The sequence below is a fragment of the Protopterus annectens genome, chromosome 2.part0, assembly GCF_019279795.1.
Source record: "Protopterus annectens isolate FY-2018-M chromosome 2.part0, PAN1.0, whole genome shotgun sequence".
NCBI classification, from domain to species: Eukaryota; Metazoa; Chordata; order Ceratodontiformes; family Protopteridae; genus Protopterus; species Protopterus annectens.
Window position 1 is genome coordinate 1,987,162,213 of NC_056728.1, and position 18,018 is coordinate 1,987,180,230.

The window sequence follows — 18,018 nt, forward strand, 5'->3', positions numbered from 1 at the left end:
TGTACACAAATTCACTGCAATGTAAGGATTGAAGTTTGTAACGAGATTGTGACATGTCCTTCAATGCAGTGAGTGTGTGTGCATGTGTGTGTGTGTGTGTGTGTGTGTGTGTGTGTGTGTGTGTGTGTGTGTGTGTGTGTGTGTACGCATGCACATGTGTGTGTGTGCTTGTGCATGTGTTTGCATGAATCTGCGTGCGTGTTTGTGTGTGCACATGTGTGCATCTGCTTGAATGTTTATGTGTGTGTGAGCATGTGAGCATGCAAAAGTGTCATTCTGTGCAGGTATGTCTGTGTTAAAAAGTGCCTGTGCAACTGCGATGCATGAACATGTAGGAGAAACATTAGTGTATTTAGGTCTAACAGTGCAGTGCTCAGTTTAGAGACTTGATAATGAACTGCTAAAGCGGTATTGCTTGGTGTGGAGATATCTTATTGCTGATTCACAGATTGTTGTTGCCACACTGTTGGCTGTCCAGTTTCTCTCGGTTTGCACTGGTGGACATAATCTTTCTGAATGCTCAGGGTAAATCTTTGAACAATGAAACTTTGGATGCTTTCTTATATAAAGCAATACAGTAAATATCATTTTTACTGAATGCCTTATCTACATAATCATTATTATAAATAATGTATTCTGTCTCCTCTCTCTCCTCCTGATATATTCCTATTATTAAGTCTTAATTTAAGTGAATATTCAGCATCAATAAATCCCTATTATTGTTCACATAGTTAATGTATTCTATATTTGCTAATATTATATCAACAAGTAATTTTCACTGAGTGGTTCATAGAAGGTTAAAAGGCTAATAGCCCTAGAGCCCTTACAAGCATAGCCATATTTATCATGGGTTGTCCCAATTGTCAGTGGTTAAGTGAGTGAAATTTGCAGAGTTAAGGGTCTATTATAGTTAATACTGACTTCTTCTGTCCAGGAGGGACATGGGCACCACCCCAGAAGTGAATTTGTGGTCACCCATCCATTGATCTTGGTTGCATTTGAAGAGAGACAGGGAGGGGTTCTGTTTCAAATGAATTGGAAGCTTGTTCAAGTAGAAGTGGCAGTCTCTGGGAAATGTATCTATCTCTCCAGCATGACCTGTTCATGTCAGAGAGTAGGTTAAGTTCCTTGGAGCTAGTGCCCTCATGCAGTTTGATTTATGAATGTGTAGCATTTCCATCATGGCCAGGCAGAGACTGCCCTGTAACCCAGGTACAGGTCACCCCTTAGCAACCTGTAGTCGACAGAATACAATAGCAGGGCATTCAGTCTTTCCTCATAAGACTTGTTTTGTGTACCCTGCAATTTATTAGTGAAAACCTCTGTGGTTTTTCCAATTGTTGCAAGTATCTGGTGAGGTACATGCAAAATGGAGCATTGTACTCAATTATTGGCCTGATGAGGGCCAAGTATAATGGACATCCTTAGATGTAGATGCAATGCCTTTACTTATAAGATGTGCCACATAGAAGGATTTCCTTACTACTGTGGATAAGTGATGGTTGAAGTTTAAGTTGCTATCAACCTGACTACACTTAGGTGAGTGCTGTCTATAATATAATTAGCAGGGATGTCAGCTTTTCCAAAGGGAATAATAATGCATTTTTTTGCATTTAGCTTAAATCCATGTCTTTGGCACCAATCATTTGGCTATGTTAAACTTGTGGTGTCTGTCTGTACATACTGCTAGCATTTGCATCCAAACTTCTGTTCAAGTGACTAGCTATTGACCTAAATGTGTACATTTTACTCTTGTTGTCTTAGGAAATATCAGACACAAAGACAGTTAACTATGACATAAATAGCATTCAGTAAAGATAAATAAATATATTCAGAAAGCATTAATGTAACTTTGTACTTGCCACATTTATGAGCTTATTTTTTTGTATATGTTCTTGACATTCAAGGAAGACCCTGGTAAACTGTACTTAAATATCAGCTTTCTGGAATTATTTGTAAGCCCCTGAGAGCATGTATCACTGGAGAGTTCTTGCATGTGGGTCAGATATGACTCCTAGTAATTGTTAAGCACCAAAAATCTGAAATGCAGAAAATTAGTTATGTGTCACAAGCATGAGAGTTACCATTACTCCATGAACAAAGCCTTTGGTTGAGCCTCTGTTAAATTCTTATAAATAAAATGCAGAAAAACTAATTTAAATAACTTTTTTTTGAGTTTCACATAGACTATAGGCACACAAGCAGATTAAAAGAAGTTGGTGTAATTTACAGTTTTTACTATCTATCTATCTATCTATCTATCTATCTATCTATCTATCTATCTATCTATCTATATAAATCAAGCACTTGAGTGGGCAAAACCGGTCTGCTTTACTTGCTTTTATTTGCCAGACTGCTTTTTGGTAAATGGTAAATAAACCTAATAAATCTTCATATGTGGATTTATTTTGTTTAGAGTGCTGGAGTTTTTTGGAGAGATGTGGATTATCTATTTGTCCTGTGCACCTTATGTCGGTTTGTGTACTTACAGACTCTCTCTCTTTATATATATATATATATATATATATATATATATATATATATATATATATATGTATATATATATATATATATATATATATATATATATGTATATATATATTTGCTGTGTATTAGTTGAAAATTCTCCCTTTAAGTTGTTCTTCATACAGACTGCCAATTCTGTTTAATAATTAAAGCCTCAGGTTGCATAACAGCCCTCTGCTTACCAGTGGTGGTTGGATTCCATTTTCAAAAAATTCTGTTCCATGATGACATTCAATGGATTTAAAATGAAGTAAACAGACAGAACAAAACCAGAAGTAAAATGCACTGAGCAGCTAATACCATCTCATAAACAGAAAAGTTTGATAGGAGCAGTCTTCACACATTGGTGAGCTTTAACTTTTCTTGAAGACTATAAAATGTAGTTATATACTCATGTTTCTATCGTGATAAGCAAAAGTAAAAAAGTAAATAAATAATGACGTATCTGTAAGAAGAAGGTTTATCTTTAATAACCTCTATGACATATGCTGCAGTTATTCAGACATCTTGAAAATCAAAACTTTCCAAGAATACCAAGTACCCTTACATTTGCCCATCATTCCTTATTTCTGAAGTACATTGGGAAAGCTGAGGAAAGATAGAAGAAATGGTTGAAGAAAGAAGGCAAAGAAAAGAATGGAAAAAGTGAAGGTGATGGGAGGGTATCTGACCCAAGATGAACATTCTTAAAGATATATCATTATGATAAACATGTTGCTTTCATATTTGAAAGAAAAGGTCTGTCTCTGGTAATTTCTAAGGCAGATCAGCTAACTAATCTTCCAAGGTAGCCTCTTTCATTGGAACTAGCTACTTCTACTGTTAAAGAGCAAAACCTGATAACATGCTTGTCCTAAAAGGCAAAACACCAAAAGCTGCCCATTACAATCACAGTAGCAGGAGATCTTGAAACAAGTGTTTCTTGTTTGGCTCATACTTTTCAAACTTATAGATATGCCAGCTCAACAGTCACATAATATTGAGTGAGGGAGAGTTCTGTACAACAGCGCACAGAGGTCAGATACAATCACTTGGTTTCACTTGAGTGAGCAACTGTTTTCTAATAGGTGGCCTGAAGTGGAATATCCTGTGTGAGAAAACTTTATGGAAACAGATATTAAAAAAGCTGAAAAAAGTAGAATTTAGACCAAAATAAGTGTTAGAGATGACTTCCAAATAAACTTTGATGGAAAAATAACTAAGACAGAAGTCCAAGATTTTTGATATATAGTTATAGTCCATTGGAAGAAGAGTCAAAAATGGGTGTGCAGTTTATAACTGCTAGAGTGAAACCTGATTTATTTATCACAGTGACTTTTATGTGGGTGGACATTGTGGGAAGGTGGTAATGAAAACTACTATATCAGAAAGGTCTTAGGACATGCAATCATTGGAAGTGGAGTAGCCAAGTCATAACCTTCAGGTCAGGAAACTGTGTATGTCTAATTGCACGAATGAGACAGCAGCCTCCTAGAAAAGTTTATTTTTAATAGTTTTCAAGCAAGAAGTCTCAGATAAAAATTATCTAGTTCAGTATAGGCAATAATGGTGAAATGAGGATCTTTTGCCTTGTGTAATCCTGCATTCTGGATGGCCATTGTCATTACTGGAAATAGTGAAAAACTTTAAGAAGGCTGTTTAACCTTGGGGGTGGGTAGTGAAAATAGTTGAGATACTTGGAGGTGGTCATTGATGCAAACAGATCAGAAAATGTGGTTACCTAGAAATGAAAGAGTTTCTTGTTCACTGACTAACAGTGTGGCACCATGTATTATATGAAGTGGCTTAGTCTGTGCATCTGTGATATAGAATGTTCTTGAATGTATACCACTATGATTAAGAAATGGGACTTAATTGCTCAGTACTGCATCCTCATAACCTGTTAATAAATATGATGAGACCAATTTCTCCACTGTTTGTTGATCCATCAGACTTCAGCAATATTTGTGTGATTGAATGGATAGGACCCCCTTTGAAACAGAGTCCTGAGAGAACAGAAGTGGGAGAAGTACAGTTATCATATCTATAACATGTACATGGTGTCAAGGCTCCTGAGATTTCCAGTTGCCATGGATGAGTTGCACTTTGAAAAGCTCCCTTACTTCAAAGAAGACATCTCCTTTATGATTGTTGACAGTGGAGTCATGAGGTGAAAGGGTTTCTTGTTAAAAGACTAGTTGGATTCAGCCACCACAAGACGGACACAACAGACAAAAGTTCTAGTGAAATGAAAAAAGATAGTCCTAATGCTGAGAACACTGAACTCAAACTGCCCATTGGATAATTATCATGAGAAACCATATATGTGGCAACATGAAAATGGTTACTACAGTAAGGCCAAGATACTTTAGACAAATCACCATAGGCACAGTCTTGAAAGACTGTATTACAGACAGAATTGCTGTAGAGACAGAATCCTGCTGAGTGATAAGAATGCCTGTAGATCAATGACTGTGTATATACCATTAAGAAGCTATCCAAGGGCGTGCACTAAAGTACTGAGCACATGTGAGCCTGACTGCCATTTTGTAGTTAGCTGTTGAGATATGAACATGTATGCATGTAAGCTCTGTCTGTTAGTTTGTTCATATTTAAAGATGCTGCTATCCATCCTGATATGTTTCTGTGTATTAAACTATCTGAATGAAACCCCAAGCCTTCTTATTATAACAGAGATGAATGAGCAACATGGTGTCAGAAGTGGGATGTCTAACAGGACATGATGTCAAAAGCGGCATATCTAAAAAGACATAGTATCAGAAGAGGCATATCTAAAAGGGCCTGAAGTCAGGAGCTGTATACCAAAAGAGGCATAACATTTAAAATGGCTTGGCAAAAATGATTTAAGGCACTTATCCAGATGTTGGTGGGATATACAGCAGTGGACCATCACAAAACTGTGCACACTTTGTAAAACAGGTCAGAAAAGAATTTCAGATATAAAATCTTGCTCAGCACTATTTCTTTTCCCATGATATGAAACAAGGCATACAGGGTGGCCGCAGTGATGCAGTGGTTAGCATTGCCGCATCACAGCAAGAGAATCTCTGGTTCGATCCTCGGCTGGGGTGCCTTCTGTGCAGAGTCTGCATGTCCTCCCTGTGGTTGTGTAGGTTTCCTCTGAGTGCTCTGGTTTCCTCCCACATCCCAAAGACATGCTGTAGGTGGATTGGACACTGTAAATTGGCCCTAGGTGTGAGTGTATGTGTGTGTGTGTGCTTTCTGTGGAAGGTTGGGCTGGCAATCATACACCATAAAAACTCCACTGCCAATCATGAGCAGGCAGGTGATCTACTGTGGCGACCCCTAACTGGGAAAAAGCTGAAAGAAGAAGAAGATGAAACAAGGCATACAGAACACTATATAATTTTTGCATAAACAAATATGTATATTAATAAACATTTTCAAATTACTATGGAAAATGTTTGAAATAAAGTGTGAATTGTATAAAATGAATAAAATAAAATAAAATAAAGGGAAATCACTTTTTTTGCAAATCATATGTATTTTCATATTAAGCAAAGATATCCAAGGTATCAGAAGTGTATAAAGTGTTTGTAGGTTTGTGCAGTGTTACAGTAAAGTTGTTTGTTTAGCACAGCCATTACAGACCATATTTCATAAAGTACAGTATATTGAAGAGTTTATTGTGCATTTGGATGTTAAGAGCTCACAGAACTGTTTGCTCATACATAATTACAATTGGCCATGTTTTCAGTGTGTTTGTGTATACTTTGTGGGCATGGCAGATGGATTTTGAAAACCCAGTGCACTTTTGTTTGACAGTGATATTGCTAAGAACTCAAGAGTTTTGAGCAAGGGCATGACATTCTCATACAGGCTCCATTTTCTGATAAAGATGTCTGCACAAAGGCATTTATTCTACTTAATTTAGCTGGGTTAGAAGCTATAGAAAGGGAATGCTCATTTGTGTATGCACCTGCTATTTATGCTGGAGAGGGGGAAAACCATTAAATTGTTGTACAGGCCGAGTCAAGGGAGGACCCAGAGTGGTTAAAATGTAAATTTAGAGAAATGATAACACCCAGAAAAATGTTACAATGGAAAGGCACTTATTTTACAAAAGGGATCAAAAGCCTGCTGCAACTTTTGCAGGATATTTAACTGACCTGACAAATAAAGCTAAAATGTGCAGATTTGGTGACTTAAAGGATGAGTTGATAAAAGAGAGACTTGTGTGTGGTATAAAAGATGATGCTGTGAGAAAGAATTTGCTTTGTGACAGTGATTTAACTTTGAATAAGGCTATTGAGATTTGTTGGATATACAAGCTTACAGAAAAGTACGCAAATATGCTTACAAATGAGGGCAGCTCTAGAAGGCACAGTGATAAAGCTCATGCTAATAGTATGCAGCATGTGATTAAAAGAAATAGGCCCAAGCACATGGCAGCCCCTGCGCACCTACTGGTAAACTCCAGAACTTTCTACCACATTTCAGACTTTGCACAGTCTAAGTGAAGTATAAGAGTGAATCAGCAAACTCAAAGCTTGGGCCCCCACCAAATTTAATTGGCAACTGTCATAATTGTGGTGGAAGTCATGAATCTAAAAGGGAAAAGCATTCAGCTTTTGGTCAATAATGCCACAAATGTAATAAATGGAATCACTTCAAAAGATCTTGTAAATCAAATGGCCCACATTATTTTATTAAAAGGGAACATTTTAAGAAATGAGTTGATTTGTAAGATGGTGATGAGCCCACTCTATGCTGAAGGTGTGTCAGTACTTCATGGAACAGTTCATGCAGTTGATTTAAGGGCCAAGAAGGATATATCTTGTACTGTTCAGATAAGTGGCAAACCCACAGAGCTCAGAGTTGACACAGGTTCTAAGTGCAATGTTATGTCTGCAGAAACATTTGCCAAAGTATGTGATGGTGAAAGGCATTATTTGGCAAGGTGTGTGAAACTTGTTGCTAATGGAGGTGAGGAAATTCAAACCAATAGCTCAATAGTGCTTTCATGTTACTCTGCTTGGAGAGGCTATGAGTTATTAATTAATGTGGTCAAGAGGCACGTTCAGTCATTACTAGGGCTCAAAGACTCTTTGAAAATGGGACTGATTTAATTTAACAAGGAAGTCCACCATGTTAGCTTGAAAGACCAATACTCTAATTTTGCCCAGCACATTTTTTCTACCTATACTGATCTTTTCCGTGACAAACTAGGCAAACATCCAGTTGTGTACTCCATGAAGTTAGACCCAGAGATCAGTCCAGCTATCAGGCCAGCATGCAAAGTTCCAGTAGCCATGCAGGACAGAGACAAAGATGAGTTGGTGTGACAAGGTGTAATTTGTCCAGTTAAAACTCAAACTGAATGGGTATCTTCCATGGTGGTAGCTCATAAGAAAAGCTCAGATGATATCAGAATATGTATTGATCCATGAGATTTCAACAAAGCACTAAAAAGACCTCGTCATCCAATGTGCACTGTTAAAGAAGTCACATCCTTGATGTCAAATGCCACTATTTTGTCTGTGTTAAATGCAGAGTTCATTTTTGAAAATTCAGCTAGACAAAAAAAAATCTTTATTGTTCACTACGTTCAGTACTCTGTTTGACAGGTGCATATTTTTGAGAATGTCATTTGGGAAACATTTTGCAAGTGAAGTCTTTCAGTGTGCAATAGAACAATTTTTTTCTGGGTATCCTTGAGCTATTATAGTAGGTGACATACTAGTAGGAGATAGTGATGAAGCAGAACATGACAGAAACCTCAAAAAAGTTCTAAAAAGGGCACGTCAAGTTAATCTTAAGCTCAACCTACACAAATACAAATTCAGGCTACAAGAAGTTCCTTATGTTGGTCATTTATTCACAAGTACAGGCCTATGACCAAACCCTCCAAAACAAAGCCATTCTTGAGATGCCAGCTCCAGACAATGTTCAAGCCCTGCAATGTTTTCTTGGCAAGGTCAACAACCTAGGCAAGGTCATTCCAGACTTGAGACAACTTTCAGCACCACTCAGAGAGCTGACAAGAAAAGATCTATCCTGGTCTTTGTCAGAGCAACACCAAAAAGCATTTCATGTCCTGAAACAGAGAATTACCAGTCTGCCTACACTCAGATACTTTGATGTTCACAAGCCAGTTACACTTTCTTGTGATGCTTCACAATTTGGACTTGGTGCAGTTATTCTACAAGCGGATCAACCTGTTGCCTATACGTCGAGAACTTTTACCCAAACTGAACAGCAGTACGCACAGATTGAGAAAGAGATTTTGCCAATTGTGTTTGTATGTTCGAAGTTCCATGATTATGTTTATGGCGGAACTATCTAGATAGAAACAGATCACCAACCACTAGTCACAATCCTGAGTAAGCCAATTCACTCAACTCCAGCCATACTGCAACATATGATGCTGAGATTGCAAAAGTACAATTTCAATCTTGTCTACAAGAAAGGCAAACATCTTTATCTTGCTGATACATTATTCAGATCACCCAGAAATACCACTGAACTGAGTAACAGTCAAGGTTCTCAATTGCTTGATGATTTGGAAATCACTGAAGTGAGAAATTTTTTTTCCACACATCTTGATGAGCTAAGAGATCAAACAGCCACAGATCCAGTTTTGGAAAGGCTCACCCACTTTATAAGTCCAGGATGGCCATCAAAGCAATCTAGTTTATTGCAAGAACCGAAACCTTATTTTCCATACTGAGATGAGATTTTGTCTGACAAAGGTATCATTATTAAAAGTCTGAAAGTAATTGTTCCAAAAGCCTTGCAACTTGAATACATTACTATCTTGCATCAAGGTCATCCAGGAACAAAATATACCAGAAGAAGGGTGAGAGAGATAATATTTTGGCCTTCTATGTCACACGACATTGAGAGATCACTTTCTTCTTGTTCAGTATGTAATAGTACAAAGCCTCATCAACAGAAAGAACTACTTTACCTTAATCAGATTCGGGAACTACCTTGGTTGACAGTAGCCACGATATCTTCTAGTGGAATGGTCAACATTATTTGGTGTTAGTAGACTCTTTCTCCAATTGGTTCGAGATTGACCTGCTTCCTAACCTAGTATCCAGTACTATTATCATGAAGATGAAACATCATTTTGCTGTGCATGGTAGTCCACACAAAGTTATTTCTGACAATGGCATGCAGTTTACAAACCAAGATTTCAAAAGATTTGCAGAAGAATGGGACTTTACTCATGCCACAAGTAGTCCAGAGTACTCCCAGTCAAATGGTTTGGCAGAACAGATAGTGCAAAGTGCAAAACAGTTACTTGAGAAGTCAAAATGAGATAATACTGATGTTTTCCTGAATCTCTTGAATCTTCAGAAATACTCCTTGTGATAAACATCTTGGTTCACCTGTTCAGAAACCCATGTCAAAACAAACCAGAACCACAATACCAATCAGTAGTCAATTGTTGGTTCCATGTGTCAAGAACAGCAGATCAGTGAAAAATAATCTGCTGAGGAAACGCCTGTCCCAGAAGTCCTACTACGATAAGACCAGCAGACCGGTCAATCCATTATGAAAAGGAGAGGTGGTAAGGATGCAAACATCCAAGGGTTATGATCGGATTGGTGTTGTGAAGAATATTTGTTCAGAACTGAGAGTGTAAATTGTGAAAACAGAAGAAGGAATCTTTAGGCAGAATTGGAGGCATTTACTACTGCTATCCAAGCATATACCACAGCAAATAGCCTGTGAGAGAGACTCTTTATCTCAGAGTGAGTTGTCCAGTGTTCCAATTGCAGAGGAAGTTCCAGAGGACATTCCTGTTGCTATGATGAATCTAGAAGTTCTTGATACAAGTTCTGCACCGCAGACTATCCCTGTTGTTAATTTTAGTCCCAACTGTTATGTTACGAGATATGGTCGAATCTCTAAACCTTGCTATAGATATGAAGCAACTTGGACATGAACATTGTATTTTGTTTCTGAAGTACATAGTAATGCATGCCTATCTCTGCTGTTGTTTGCATAAAGGGAAATCTTTTTAAGAGGGAGGATATAGATCAGTGAGTAGTATAAACACTGAGCACGTGAGCCTGACTGTCATTTTGTAGGTAGCTGTTGAGATGTGAACATGTATGTATGCAAGCTATGTCTGTTAGTTAGATTGTTCATATTTAAAGATGTTGCTATCCATCTTGATGTGTTTCTATGTATTAAAGCATCTGAATGAAACCCTGAGCCTTCTTATTATTTGTAACAGAGACGAGCTAGCGACAATGTCTAAAAAGGATTATGTCCTGTGAGAACCCAAAATGTTATGATTTGGGCAAAGAGAAAATTGAATTTCACAAGGAACACTGTCACTGCAGACTCCTTTTGCAAATAAGCTTGATTTGTGTTGGAATGGCAAAGTGCTAGTTGTCTAGATAAGGGAAAAATCTTGAAATGGGCTGTAACAACAGAAATGCATTTGGAGAAAACCTTAGTGGATAAAGGAAGGAATCATGGGAGAGTTCAGAAGTGAAAGTGACTGGCTTTGACCAGAAGAGCAGAAACCTTTGCTCTTTGTCAGTCCTTATGTGGAGATGGGCACCTTCAAATAAATGTGTAAGAGTATAATATGATGTAATAACAGAAAAGTTCTGTTTGGGCATTAATATATTTAGGCCACTAAGAAACAATATGGTCTTGTGGTTCTTTACTGTTGTGCATGAAGAAGAAATTGAAATAGTTATTACAAGGCTTTCTGGTTTGACTTTTTTCTTTTTTGTTAGATGGCAATATTGTATGGATGTTTTACATTTTCTTCTCTGAAATAATTCTTGGTTGGTGGGCAGTCCTACAAGGGCAACAACAGAATCTGCTAGACTGATGAGAAAGGGAACTGGGGAACTGAATAATATTTTGGAATAATATGCTTATGCATTAGTCCTTGAAATTTTTACCATGTTTGGGCATGAGAGGAGAACTGCCCTCTGACTGCTTCCTGAGGTAAACAGTGAAGCTATGACAAAGATTCTGAGCAATGGTACTGCAGATGGTGCCAAAAACTTTAGCACCAGAACTGGTAATGGTGCACTTGCACCAATGAAACCAGTGTCACAGAAAAACAGTTTCTATTGTAAAAGGAAAATAAAGAACCCCTAGTAGCCCAAATCAGTAGAAAGAGGATCAAACTTTTATAATAGTGGTAATTGTACCTGTAAAGTACCACACCCTGTTGAAATCAATAGCAAGCAATGCAAGGAACTACACCATGAGATTAATGGATGCAGGCATGGCAGAAAAAAGCAGCAAGAGTCCTGTCAGTTGAATAGACATAGACAGAGGATTCCACAGATAATATTGTGGGGCATTTAACTATGTTACCTAATATGCCAGCCCACCTTTCAAGAATAGCTTGTGAAAACAACGTTCTGTGGTAGAGAAAATATCATGATCTCTATATGTGGGAATAGCTGTAGGGTCATTAGGAGCTTTCTTCAAAAACAGTTATGAATTTTTAAGAACAAACAATCATTGTAGTTATAACAGGTGCAAAAATAAAAGGCTGTAGAGATTGGCTATGCTTATGAAATAAAGAAAGTCCTTCTGAGACAAGTAATACTCAAAAGACCTTCCAGCAAATTTTGCTGGTGATGCTATTAAAGCCTTACCAAACCTTACGGACACTTAATAAACGAATCAGCAAGCAGAGTAGCCCGATTACAGGCAAGAACTGAACTATTTATAGGCAAGAAATTAACTATTGTTTTAATATCAACCCTAAGCTCAACCACACATGAAATAAAGAGGAAAAATTTCCCTTAAAGAAAAATAGTTTAATTGTTGAAATAAAATAGAAAAATTGAAAAGAGAAAAGAAAACAGAAATAAAGACAGCTTTGTGGAAAAGTTCTCGAAATTACATTGCATTCAAAAAAGGCATCCTTGGGTAATTTCGTTTTTTCTGTTCCACAGCTGGAGCATGATATAAAAAATATTAATCTCAAAGGATGTGTGTTGCATGATGGAAAAGTGGAGGATTCACGGCAGCCTGAGAAAGTTTTATCCACCAAGGGGATCTTAGCACCTTATATTAAGTTTTGGAAATTGCTGAAGCTTTATTGGTATAGCTTACTCAGACTCTGCCACAATTTGCTGTGACAGAAAGGTTAGTTTGCTTTGCTTTCTCATATTTTGCATTACTTTATTGCCTTCTTCCATTCTGTATATTGTGGTTTGTTTTCTTTACTCTGTGTTTTACTAGTATTCTGCTTTTAACTGCATATTAAAACTAGGAAAGAGATCACCATCCCACAGTGGTGCTGTTGTGTTCTTAGGCACAACTATCTTTCTAGTTGCCTGTTCCTTATGTTAATTTGACCATACATCTCCATCCCTCTCCCCTGTCATTGGCCATTGTGCGTAAGCACAAAATTGGCATTTTGTGCAATCACTCCCCTTCAGCTATTTAAATTGATTTGCTATCCCAACGTATTTCACAGAACAAGAAAACAAAATGCCCACCCCATTGCAATCTATCTTGCTCTTTTAAAATTAGTAGCTCTCCACTTAGGTAAAGCTTACATTACCCTCCTTTCATAACTAACTGCTTAGTGCACACTGCAGTCTTTAGGATATTAACCCATGTTTTTCATCTAACCTTTAAAATCTGCAACATCTATTGGAAGACCACCAGTTATTGGAGACCCCACATTCCGCCTCTTGGTAGTCATCTTGGGATTAGTGTTTCTGTTTTATCCTGGTGAGAGAAGGAGGACAGGGACATTATTTCTTGGAGACTCATGATCACTGGAAGACTAATAACTGCTTTATAGGTGACAGCTTGGAATTTTTGCTTATATTCTGTACCTGGTAATAGAAGAAACATACTACATTGCTTCCTGAATGTTTCTGGCTGGGCAGTGAGTGTCTGTGCTTGACATTCCTGATTGGTCTGGTTGTTTTTCAAGGCATCTGCCAGGAAAAGGCTACAGCAGACCTACAGACCCTTGCGTCATCTGGAACAAGACTGTAAATCACCAAATAGGCTGTGGCCTACTTATCTTTTTGGGATTTGTGCTAATGCTTTGCCTCTGGTGAGAGAAGAAGCAGAGGAGCATTGAATCCCAGCAGAGTGAAGCTGTGGTGAGACCAGCATTAGTAGCAGCCAGGCAATAGCCATTGAAACAACAACCCTTTTTTCATCATTCTTGACAAGATGATTCTTGTTTAGAGAAAGTACTGCTTGATTTGTATTCAGACTATTTGCCTAAATACTTAATCCTTAAATTTTCAAGGTCTACGTATTAGTTGACCTCAAGTGTTTGGCAGTGCCATGTACAGACACACCCACCTTGAAAGACATTTTTTCCTGTAAAAGCATGATTGAAATTTCACCAATACCTAGTTGTACACAGGACAGCTAGTTTGCAGTGACAAGCACTGTCCCCAGAGTTGTGAACTGACATTGCTTTATATTCTCACTCTAACCATCTACTCAATTAAAAAAGGTCTGTTGCCATGGATATGAACTTTCCCACTATCTCTGTTATCAGCTTGGTGGATATGGGCATCCTGAGGCAGTGTAGAAAGTGCCTCATGTTTACTGACAACCAGTTAATTCTCAAACAAACTGATATGGTATGTGAGAAATGTATTTACACAATGTCACTGGAGGCAAAGCTCTCACATAAAAGTACTCCTAATGTCAATAAGGTTGTCAGTAGTACACATGCTGCACCCATCACACTCAATTCAAAGTAGATATACAGACTCACATATGTTGAGGCACTTAAATGTAACCTTCATAAACCAAAAAGACCTCCCAGACAAAGTACACATAACAAATAACCTCAGCAGCTCCAAATGCACTCTTTCAAAGCAACATCCACATCAACACATAGAACCACAACTCATAGACCTTCTACCGCTAAGCCATAAGGCAAGCCACCACACAATCAACATTCGGGTCATTCAAGAGTCCATCAAGAGACACACTGATATTCCTCTCACTGGGCCTAGTGAGGAGAAAGTCATGGTCAGTTGCTTCTCAGGGGCTAGAATCTACCACATTATGCATGCAGTCAGGTCATTGGACCACAAGTACCAGTATGACTCAGTCACAGTCCATGTGGCTATAAATGACCTGAGATGTACCTCCCTAGGCTATATGAGGAGATACATCATTGAGCTCTCAGAATATGTGTCCCAGGTTGGTATGAGCCTAGCACTGAGCAGCATTTTACCATCTGCAAGGATGATGCCACAATATAAACAAAATATGACTGACTTTAATAATTGGCTTAGTTTCTGGTGTTATTCTAAGAAGGTGCAATATTTGTCAGCATGGAAGGAGATGGTCAACAGACCTTGCTGCTTTGCCAGGGATTGTCTGATCCTCTCCCATCTAGACTTTCAAATATTAGCTAAAACTTTGTCTTCCTCCATAGTGCCTTTTTAGGCAATGCCAAACTGAAAGTACTTCTGACATAGCAAATCAAAACCAAGAAAATCTAAAGGTATTACTGCTCAGTGCTAGGAGTCTAAACTAAAAACTCCACTCCCTAGAAGCTCTCTTCACCCTAAAGAATGCTGACATCTGTGCAGTCAATGAGATATGGTTTAAAGCCACAGAGAGCACGCTGGCAGTACAAGGTCACAATGCCTTCCACACATTTAGACCAGCTACTACACAGATAAGGACTAAAGGTGGAGGTGTCTCGATTTACATCAAAAATAAAAATAACTCAATAGGTTCATAGGTTCATAGGTTCATACTAGGCTATCTGCCCAAGGGCATTTATAAGCCTAGCCCAGAGTTTTGTGGCTTTTGCCACCTCTTTAGTTTGGAGGATACTATGCCCATTATTTTGCTGTGCCTCTGTCAAGCAGTGACACTGAGATAATCCCTGGGGTATATCTGCGATCTCCCATCCATTGGTCAAGATTTCTCTTGAACAAAGCCAGCGAGGTGCTCTGCCTCACATGTACCGGGATTTTGTTCCACAGCATAGGGAGTCTCTGGGTAATGAATCTGTCCCTCCAGCACGTCCTATTAATAACCGTGTCAAGGTTTAAGTCTCCCGCCCTTGTAGTTCTGAGGGATCTAGATTTTTTGAGGTGAAGCATGTTCATCAATTCTGGGTTGGACATGGCCTTGTATGTCAGGCACAGGTCACCTCTGAGCAGACGGTAAGCGACTGAATAGAGCTGAAGTTCCTTCAGTCGGGCAGCATAGGACATATTTTTGAGACCCTTTATCCTTTTGGTGAGGAACTTATGGGGCCTTTCCAGTTGCTGCAGGTGTTGTGTCAGATACATTCCGAATGGGGCATTGTACTCAATCATTGGTCTGATGAGTGATGAGTACAGGGGGACGATGACTTCCCTTGATCTAGATGTGAATCCATTCATGATCAGGTGGGCAAGGTAGAAGGTCTTCCTAACTACTTTGGCAACGTGAGTGTCAAATGAAAGGTTACTGTCAACCTGGGTCCCTAGATCCCTGATAACTTCTTCTGTGCTTAGTGGGTTGCCACCTATATGGTAGCTAGGGGTAACCTTGTTTTTCCCGAAGGGTATGACTATGCATTTTTTGGCGTTTAACTTTAGGCCATGGCTCTGGCACCAGTTATCCATTTCTATAAGACCCTTCTGAAGGATATCTGTGTCAGATTGGTTCTCAACTATGGCACCTAGTTTGAAGTCATCTGCAAATTTTGTCAGCCATAATCCTCCTGTGTTTGCTTGTACTTCTGAAAAGTAGATGCCGAACAGGAGAGGGCCCAGGACTGAGCCCTGTGGGACACCACTTGTGACAGGCTTTGAGTCTGACATGGCGCCAGCAACTCTGACCCTGTGGGTTCTGTCACTTAGCCAGTTTGCAACCCATCTTGTGACGTATGGGTTTACATTTAAGCTGATGAGTTGGTGAGTTTTTCAATGATACCTGAGTGGGGTATTGTGTTGAAAGCTTTTGCCAGGTCGAGGTAGGCTGTGTGGACTGCCTTTCCCTCATCAATGGCCTTGGTGACTGTTTCGAAAAAGTCAACCAAGTTTAAAAGGCATGATCTGCCTTTGACAAAGCCGAACTGGGTCGGATCCAAAGTCTGCAAGTCTCCTATGTCTTTATTTATGAGTTCCATTATGATCCTCTCCATAGCTTTGCAGATCAAGCTTGTCAAGCTGATGGGATGATAATTTCCCGGGTCGGTGGAGGCACCGCCTTTGTGAAGTGGGACCACAGTTGCCGTACGCCACTCCTTAGGCACGTATCCTGAGGTGAGGCTAAGATTAAACAGCTGCCCTAACTGCGGGTTTAATTCCTCATTGAGTTCGTGGAGCACACATCCGGGGACACCATCTGTTCCCATGGATGCTGTGTTTTTTGCCTTGGAGAGAGCAGTTCTCACCTGAGCGTTGGAGATGTTTGGGGGGCTATAATTCTCTGGTATAGATATCTCACCTTTTGGGGGGGAGGGGGGGAGAAGTTTGCACTGAACCTGTCAGCCAGTATGTTGGCAATGTCAAGGCTGGTCAAACAGGAAAAATGTAATTTGGCTACTCCATACCACTTCCTTGCAAGCTATAGGTGACCCTCTATGACCCAGGAAACCCATACTGTGTGTTTAAACTTATCGGAAACACTCACCATCCAACCCAATACCATATTCATGGGCAACTTTATTTACCCCACTATTAACTGGGAATTCTATACAACACCAAACATACAAGCACAGAGATTCCTAGATTTTGTAAACACAAACTCCCTGGTCCAGATTGTAAACACACCAACCAGGGGTGTAACCATACTGGATCTGGTCCTCACTAATAATGAAGAGTGCTGCACAACCCTAATGTAATGACATCTCTGGTAAGATCAGACCAAAAATGGTCTGCTTTGAAGTTAAAATAAAACCTGGCTCCCCAACAAAGTCTGGAATATTCAGGAACTACTCTAAGACTAACTTCTTGCTATTAAGTGATAACCTGGAAAAATTTCAAGCCCCCATAAACCTTGAGAATACTGCTGCTTATGCAAAACTATTCACAGAGACCCTATGCAAGCATATTAACAGCTGCATAGAGGCAATTGTACCCACCAGGCAGTACAGAACTAACTCAAAAAACAAGCCACCCTGGTGGAATCATAGAATCAATAGGCTGTATAACAGAAGGAAGAAAATCATGGCAAAAATTAGGAGGTGCAACACCCAGCAGGATAAAAGCACTCTCATCAAACCAAACAAGCAACTCAGAGGGCAAATGAAGTCTACCAAAGTCAAATATGATGTAAATCTGGCTCCCCAGGCCAAGGACTACCACAGGTCTTTCTTTAGCTATGTCTGCAACCTTAAAGGAAATACGCAATTGCGTGCAGAGCTCATTGTAAATGGAGCCACCTATACTGAGCTAGAAGATACAGTAGCAAACCTACTAGCTTATAAATTCAGCTCCAACTTTACCCCTCTCACTCCCTCAACCTTCCCTCAGAAAGTACCATCAAATATAACTCCCCCTTGCTATCACTAGGGAACAGGTCCTTCATGCTCTTTCT